The 9,032-nt window shown below is 38.8% G+C and overlaps 1 protein-coding gene across 3 annotated transcripts in view; it reads right to left on the bottom strand.

The window, feature by feature from the left end:
* Positions 1-6,858, bottom strand: part of prickle2a (prickle homolog 2a) — a 38,947-nt gene extending 32,089 nt beyond the window's left edge. For all 3 annotated transcript variants that reach the window (XM_027167220.2, XM_047799950.1, XM_047799951.1), the window contains exon 1: positions 6,544-6,858. The gene's annotated coding sequence lies outside the window, so the exon portion shown is untranslated. The remainder of the gene's footprint in view (positions 1-6,543) is intronic.
* Between the last annotated feature and the right edge of the window lie 2,174 nt (positions 6,859-9,032).

Raw genomic sequence — 9,032 nt, 5'->3', positions numbered from 1 at the left:
CATCCATCCATCCACAGAAAAAGCCCTATGCATGAAAAAGCCCTATGCATGATACAGACACAAGTAAAATGATTTAATAAACATGACTCACTTTCCTGCCTTTTAATTTTCTATGCTTTTATGCTTTCAACAAACGCCTGATTAACAAAAGCGCTTTTAATAATGAGCTGCGGCATCTTCCTGTAACACAATGGCCTGTCATCTCAAAGTGCCACTTGTTCTTTTTACACACAGTCGCATGCACTTTTCATGTAAAGTCAGCTGCAATATGAACCCGTACACCAGCATGCCGTAGCCATGGATGTAGGGATTTAGGTTAACTTATATAGTCACCACATTCATTGTTAAGATGCACGATCCACAGGAGCACCTCCACCGAGCACTATGATATACTAAAATGCCAAAGTATTTATTCAGACAGCAGCAGAATATGCATTTAGAAGACTGATGACAGGTTGCGCTAGTTGTCATGGCAACTGGAGGCTGTTATGACACACATCAGTGTCTAAGTTTCTGTATAATGCAGCCTTTGGAGACTTGAAGCTCACAAAAGCAATCAGGTCTGCAAAACCGCAGACTCTTTCAAATGGAAGCAGTTTACTAATAAAATCCCCACTGAAAACAAGCAAAGTAACCCCAGACTTTAATATACAAAAAGTGCAAGCTCAACCTAAGACCAAATTGCATTTATTTTAACGAAGGCTGGCTATATTTAGTGTGTGGCTTACCATGATGTGACTTCAGTGTTGCGAATTATTAATGACCCTAAATGTCAGGGTTTGGTCTCCTGGATTGTGATGATGAAGAGGATTAATTAATGAATAAATCTGCTCCTCGTTATCGGCATGTTTGTGGGATTCCAGGGCAGGCCACAAGCAGAGCATCATGAGTACTGAACTCAGCATGAAGAATATCACCAGGACTAAATGTGGAATAAAAAAATCCTCTGTGTGAACACTCCATAAACATATTTGCACAATAATATCAATCTCACTACAGATTGATACAGGTTATGTAACATCTGCTGCCACTTCCCTGCAGAGCAGATGCTGTATCGATACCACTTATACCCATTAAATCCTACACACAAAAGCCAAAAAATTGCATTGCAGAATCATCTGTCAGAGGTCTAGTGAAGCTGCGAGCCTCAGATCAATAAAATATCACAAATGCAATGCAACAGATAGTTCATGCCCTCCAACACTTGCATACCATAGACATGCACTGATTTCATGTCCAGTAACCAAACCTTGTTATCAATCCAAAATGCACAAAGACCAGACAGATAAATTCCGGCTCCATATCCAGACCTTTAGGTTTATCTTTCCCGTGTCAGAAAAAACTTTAGTGCTGTTCTTAGTAAGAATCAATTTAACAACTGTCACATTCACGATCAGTGTTCAGGAGGCCATTTGGGTCAACAATTAGATATTCCATGGATTAGGGGGCCTTTAATTCTTTTATACTTCAAAAGGTGACATTTACAAGCTCTTCTTGGAATTCCCAGAGCGGAACAGACAGAGAATTCCAAGTGTTTCAGTGGTACTCTTTATACGAAAGATCCCATTTAGACTATTGGAAAGATGTCTTGACCCACGTCTTACAGCACACTATAAACTTTGGAACTGCAGTATTATTCAGCATACTGCAGGCTTGATCTCAGAAAGTTGGAAAGCCTCAATGAGAAACAGCTGGTGTGTTTTGAGGACTGCAAAAACAATGGCTTTCAATGGCTTACAGTGGACCTACTGAAATGTATAACAGTCATAATTAGAATTTTTTCTGGTCTCAAATTCAGTAATGTTTTCCAGCAAGTTCTCTAATGCTTTTAGATGGCAGATTGAATGATAATTCTACTCACAAGTGTGTGATATTTGCCGTTGCAGCTTGACCCAGCTTTTTGGTTTTCTGCTGTTTGTTCCATCTAATTTGATATTTTTATCTAAAATGGCAGATGAAATGTCTTGTCTGTGCTAGGAATTTCAATGGAAATCCTTATTATTATTCCCAAAGTCTGTAAAAGACTATTTCTTTTATATAGCAACAGTCTAAATTTAGATTTTTCTTCTTTTTTTCCCCCCCGGAAAGATCTAATCAGCATTGAAACGCATTCAAAGTAAACTACATGTGGGGAAAGAAGTCCATAGTAATTGAACATTTTTATCAAGGGTAAAGGTGTTGTTTCTGTCACCACCTCTGTAGTCATGAGCACATAATTCTGTATTTACTTCTCTAAATGTCTGACTAACAAGTGACCCAAGCTTGATAATTATTTCAAGAACATCATGTCTGTGTGCCAGAGAAAAAGTAGAACATGCACACTGCACAATGACACATGGGAACATATATCCTCTATATTTATATATGTTTTTAATTATTTATTTAATAGACTAAATAGACAGTTTTGTAAATTCTAGTATTTATTTTTTTTTTAAAAACTGACACAGTCTGAACGATATTCTTCCAAAGTAAAAAAAAATAAATAAAAATAAAAAATTAACATAAGAAGACACATAATACATACAACCTATTACAAGCCCTTCTCGCCAGAGCAGCTGATTGGCTAATTAGTCCAGGAAGGGCCAGATGGCTGGAGAGGAGGGACAGATGGGAAATGTAGGCGAGAACAGGAAGGTTAGCGTGTTACTGTCACACCTCTCGCTTAGCGCCACAGGATGTGGAACTCTGAGAGACAGGAGAATGGACATTCAACACACACCAAGCTCCGTCTGCAGTTGCTGACCTGAAGCAAGTTTTCCGGTACTGAGGATGAACCATCTGAACTGTGTCATGTATTATGTATCAAAACCAATCTGACAGGGCTTTATCTGTGAGCTCCAAAGGTCAGGCAGGACCTATATGAACACTACACTGTAAATGTCATCCAGTGATAAAAAAAAAGCACTGCATATTATGCCCTGGCATCAATCAGCAAACTACAGAAAACAAACTCAAAGGGCAACCTGATGACACATGAGCATATACACAAACACAAACCATGAGCAAACAATTTTTAAAAATAAAATAAAATTATACACCCACTTCACAGCTGGTATATTTCTTAAGACAGCCAGTGTTGCTCCATGTGACCTTAGACATGCCAGAAGGCCATTTTACATAATCAGCCATTGGAATTGACACCCAGACACTATGACCAGATTGGGTGCCAGACTATACCCTGTCGTTTCGCATGTTGGGTCTCAAAAGGAAGTTCTCTGAATAATTCCTAAATATAATACATAATTGTGTAACATGATTTTAAAAACATGTTTGTATGTACTGTATACGATACTGACAAGACTTAGGATGCACTAGAGAATGTAAGAAAGTAAGAAAAAAAAGAGAGAGATGAACAGCGTTCATTATACTCTAATTTACCACCAGTGGGGAGTCTTGGCAAGACGTCTCCCCCATGCTTGTTCTGTCTTTCCCTTTACTGTATCTTTCTGTCCATTGCCCCTTGCAGCTGTGAGCCATCCAAGTTGTTCGGGAAAAAAATCCGACTTCATTTGCTGTATGTTTCTGCATTTGCTTTGCATGCCCTTGTGTTTTTTTTGTTTGTGTGTGTGTGTGTGTGTGTGTGTGTGTGTGTGTGTGTGTGTGTCCCTATACCCCTCTACTAATTCGGCTCATCAACTGTGCCTGATATCTTCTTTCTGTCTTCCCCTCAGGGAATTTCCTGCCATTTTGAAATGCACCTGGGATTCCATTGGCATCTTATGTGCCCTGAAGATTTCTTTATTCTATAACTTCTAAAACATTTCTTCGATTTCATTTATGAGCTTCTTAAGCAAAGCAGATACAACAAGTGAAACTAAAGAAAATACAAAGTGTTATAATAATATACAGAAATATTACTGCTAAGCCAAAGCTTGGGAAGACAGCACAGGCCAAACTCCCCCACCTTCTTACATGTTATGTAAGTTACATCAGTGACATCATTGCTGTATTCTCTTTTTTCAGTTAGATTTGTTTTACCCAGCCTATGCAACTATGTCGCATCTCAGCCCTGTTTAATACATGTGTATGTATGTTATTTGGAGAAAATACAATACAGGTGCTTTTTTCTTTGTCAGCAGACTAGCAATCATTGAAAAAATGCTGGCTGTTGAGACGAACTGAAGCAAGATGTACAAGTAATCTACTAATTATTTAGTATATCTGTGGTGTCAGGCTATGTTACAGTTGTGTAAATATTAAGTAAATATTTCAGTACAGCATTTAAACAACACAGGTAAATATCCGAGACTATACAATACAGAAATACTTACAACAAACTAGCTTATTAAACAACGGAATACAAACAAATTGTGTTGTATTGCATAATTACTAAGGTGTTTCTGTGTGCCTACAACGTTGATAAGCTAAACTTGCTCCTCAGTATGAAATTATGTTGATGGCTTTCCTGTTATTAATGCTATTTTTTTTAACCATCAATTTTTTTTTACCATCATTCAAATAATTATTTCAGGTTTAATATCACACAGAAATTCAGTCATGGCTAAAGTGTATAGGTTGTAGTAAAAGTCAAGCATCCATCCCATATGCGTGACATCTTTGCCTATAAACATATACATAGCCAAGAAATCAGAATCTAGTGATGGCCAGATATAGCTGCCACTTCTGGCTCCACACAACCCACCCAAGCATGACGCAATTTCACAGTGGGTTACCATCCAACATCAAAATTTCAAAAGGCAGAACGAGGGGGCGAGTAGGAGAGAAATAGAACAATGCGTCTGATTTTTTTGTCGCAATAACGCCATAACCCCAACCGCCACCCCCACCCCCCCACCTAAGCAGAAGCTGAACAAGCTCAGATAGGCTTTGAGGGCTCTGTTTGTCAGCAGGGAGAGATCAGGTCAAAATGAGGAGGAAGAATGACAGAAGAAAATCGGCAGTGGGATTGGAAATAGCCCATGAGCCACATAATAATTTGGCATGGGGGAAAAAGACAAAATAATGAGAGAAATGGCACCATTTTATTTTGGCGATGTGGTTCTGGCCAACAGATACCAAAAATCTGCTTTAGTTGCTGATGTGTCCTTATGCAAGCACACACTCACGCACAAACAAATATGTGCATAATGGAAAGTGTTTGTCATCAAAATGCATTTCAGTTTATTTTCATGTACTGCCATTATGCAGAGGAGCGGTACTGAATTACATCCAAACTGAAACCAGGAACCCGAATGGCTTTACTGTTTTATAATAATACAAATGTGTGAGTGTGTGTGTGTGTGTGTGTGTGTGTGTGTGTGTGTGTGTGTGTGTGTGTGTGTGTGTGTGTGTGTGTGTGTGTCTGTGTGTAAGTGTAATTGCAAGTGGCCCCAGAAAGCAATATATTACCATATAAATGTGTGTACGTTATAATTCCTTGTAGAGGTATGTGGCCTTATCTCATATAAATATTTATATTTATTAACAGGGATTGTGTGACTAATATATATCATAATGTATATCTCAAACAGTTGGAGGCATTGGCATGTAAAGATGTGAGATACATATACAATGCATATGTATATGTAGATGTAAGGTGTATGTACATGTACATACAGAAACACATATTTCCACGCATGCATGGTATCTATACATACCCACAGTTCTGTATTTTGGCTTTAGGAATGTTAGAGAAAAGCATTAGAGATGTTAAACGACTCTAGGGTTGAAAGAGAGGAAAATGCAGAGAAAAGGAACAAAGTGAAGGGGTGAAGAGGAAGCTGGTTTGCCAGTCATCCCTCTCAACTGTTCTGTCAGAGATCTCTCACTCCTCTGCAACTGCCGTTTTTTTTTCTCACTCCATCACTCCCTCTTTCTTTCACACACTCTCTTGCTTTCTCTCACACACATGCGCACGCACACACAAAATCACAGGCAGAAAGATCTCAGTTTCCACCCACACTGTGACAGAGCAGGGAAGGCTTTAAACAAGCTTCACACTCACACAAGCATACTGAGATGAACACACTCTCACAATACATACACAGACCAAAAAGTACACAAAATCTCGCACCTCCCTGAGCAACCCCATCAGAACGTGTATACATCTAACCACCAATAGCCAGAGACCTCTTACAAACACTTCACCAATGCATTCCTACACAATGTTCTTCCCCAACAACCCCTCCCCACTCCCAGTAACCGCCCACCCACAAAAAACATGGGCATACTTCACCCCCCCACAAACATACAGATGTGCCACACACACACACACACACACACACACACACACACACACACACACACACACACACACACACACACACACACACACACACACACACACACACACACACACACACACACACCAAATCACATAATGGCTAAACTGTAACTGCGCCACAACTGCTTTCCACAAAACTTTCTGGAGCTTTCTAGACACCCATCATAACAATGAAAAAGTTAAAATGCTACAACCAAATCCAAGCAGCAGCACATCCATTCAAATGATTTCTATGGCTATATAGAGAGCTCATTGAAGCTATAAATGCACATGATCTATGAATGCGATTTTATCAGCTGAAGGCATGCAGATAGACTCACCTCTTCTTTTTCTCTTTCTTGTTGTCTTCCTGTTTCCCACCACTCTTTCTCTGCCTATCTGACTGTCAGGCTCAGGAAGGATTCAGGGAGGAGTTGGAAAGAGGCAGATGGAAAAAGAGAGATGGCTGAACTCTTCCTCTTCTCTCAGCCTCCTGGGAGATGCAGAGGATTTTCTTTAGTTAGGGATCTTTTCTTCTGTTATGCTTCGCTCAGCTCAGCTTGCGTCTGACTGTGGAGAGAACGTGTGTGTGCGTGTGTGTGCGTCTGTGAGTGTATTTGTACGAACAGTGCATGTGAAGCAAGCATGCATTCTCTCCTCTAAGAGAGATAGAGCAGCCCCCCCCATCTCTAAAACCCCTGTAGATGTGAGTCATCTGCTCTCAGCCAATCACAATTGAGATGACTGACTTTAATTAGAATCACAAGGGGGCTCAGAATGAGAAAGTGAGAGAGAGATAGAGAGAAAGAGAGAGAGAGACACATAGAGATCAAGTGGCAGATGAAGGAGTATAATCAAGTACAGGAAACGAACATAAAGGAGATGGACATTAGGTAAAAGGGAAGAAAGGGAAGAAGGGACTGCAGACAAACTCATGCACACACACAGAAGAAGAGAAAGAGAGAGGGGGGGGGGGAGAAATCCCTTACAGTAATGCTGTACTTATGCCATTCTGCACATTTCGAGCTAAATGACAAGTAACCTTTGTGAATTTGATAGCTTGAGGTAATTTAAATGAGTGTTTTAATGTCAACATGCCCCCTGTGTGTAACAGCATTATCTTTCCTGTCAAACACAATCATGCATGGCAACACAAATTTATTAACGCTAGAAATTCCATTTTCACAAATGGAAAGCGCATACTCTATTGCAGCTTGAACTAAGTAGATTTTAATGTCAGCAACAAATACATCAAACCTAAAATTCAGTATGCGCAAACACTCAGAATAATCTCAGGAAGCCTGTATAAAACACAGCAACAGAAGAACAGGTTGAATGACCAAGATAAGAAAAGTAGGAATGTTGACTGGTAATTATTCATTCTAACGGGCCTCAATGTGTCTCTAATATAACTGTTGATATACAGGAGATATCAGAATGTCCAAGCATGTAGACCGAATGAGCTGGACAGTAATTCGATAACTCTTACTGCATGCACAGCTCCAGAAGGCCACTACTTACACTGTAGCAAGCTCAATAAATCATAATCACTTTCACGCCAAGGGGGTAAAAGAAGCTAGCAAAACACAAAAAGCACAACAAACAACAGAAGCTGAAGATTAGAAAGAGAACAAGAGGAAAGTCTATACATAAAATATTTTTAGACCAAATCATCACCTAAGATGTTCTTCATGAGGAAATGCTGAATTGCTGTTCATCTTTAAGATTAAGCTGTTTATTTAATAACCTTAACCTCACAACCTTCCACTAGACAGGGACATGGACTAAGAATTAAAGTTGTCATTGACAGAGATACATACAGTATATAGCTGGAACGTACACTCAGTCTTAAGTATCTAGCCATTCTGCTGTGGAAAAAATCTCTTTGTCTAGACAGTTTATAGACTTTATATAATATTAAGTGGAAATGCGCATTTAGAATCCTTTTATTAAACTGTTAAAGGTCATACCAATTGTTTCTTATCAGATGGGATAAAGGACAAAATACAGAAAGACATTTTGTGACAAATTAAGATAAGGTTTATGTGCTAGATTCAAGGTCAGAAAACTGTACTGTGTAAATTATGGCGTTCAGCAATAAATCATCAACTTTGATGTTCAGAAACATAATCTGTTCTGAAAGCATTTTTGCCTGTGTTTTCATGTGTCAGCATCCCCGGATTGTGCTTCCTAAAGCCTAGACACTTGAAACCTGCTAAGCATCTCCTGGCACTTGTTTATATTGGCTTGTTTATTAATGGAGGTGTTACAGGTGTATCCAGCATCCATCTGACAAATCAGCATAAACTGATTTAATAATGTTTTAATAAACTCTATTCCCTTTACAGGTTCTGGGCCACAACATCACAGTCCATACATAAGGTAAATAAAATCTAAATTTTGTGAATAATTGAAAAAAAGAAAATGAAATATTAAAACACCAGAACAAAGAATCAGTAAAACAACCAATCAAAAAGAGAACAAAAGTAAAACATTGTACTCATTAGGAGGAAGAATGATACTGTAATCATTACCGTATCATTTATTGTAGTATATGATATAGATGGTTATCAAAGTCGGAGACATAAACTATTACCTCATACAAGCAAATCAACAGGGAATTATTTACCACAGCACCAAAGCAGAACTGCATCAGGCACTAAAGGTTTGCAAGTAGAATGTACAAACATTCTCTCAAATTCAGGTGTAAAAAAGGCCATTTACAGTCTCATAGTCTCTTGGGTCAACTCGTACCTGCTAAAACTTATTAGACAGGTCTATAGTGGAGTACAGGTATGGAATCTCTTATCTTTCTTTCTAAAATGACCAA

This window comes from Tachysurus fulvidraco, chromosome 14, assembly GCF_022655615.1.
Source record: "Tachysurus fulvidraco isolate hzauxx_2018 chromosome 14, HZAU_PFXX_2.0, whole genome shotgun sequence".
NCBI lineage: Eukaryota > Metazoa > Chordata > Actinopteri > Siluriformes > Bagridae > Tachysurus > Tachysurus fulvidraco.
The sequence above is the reverse complement of the archived record's forward strand: the minus strand, read 5'-3'. Positions and strand labels throughout refer to the sequence as shown.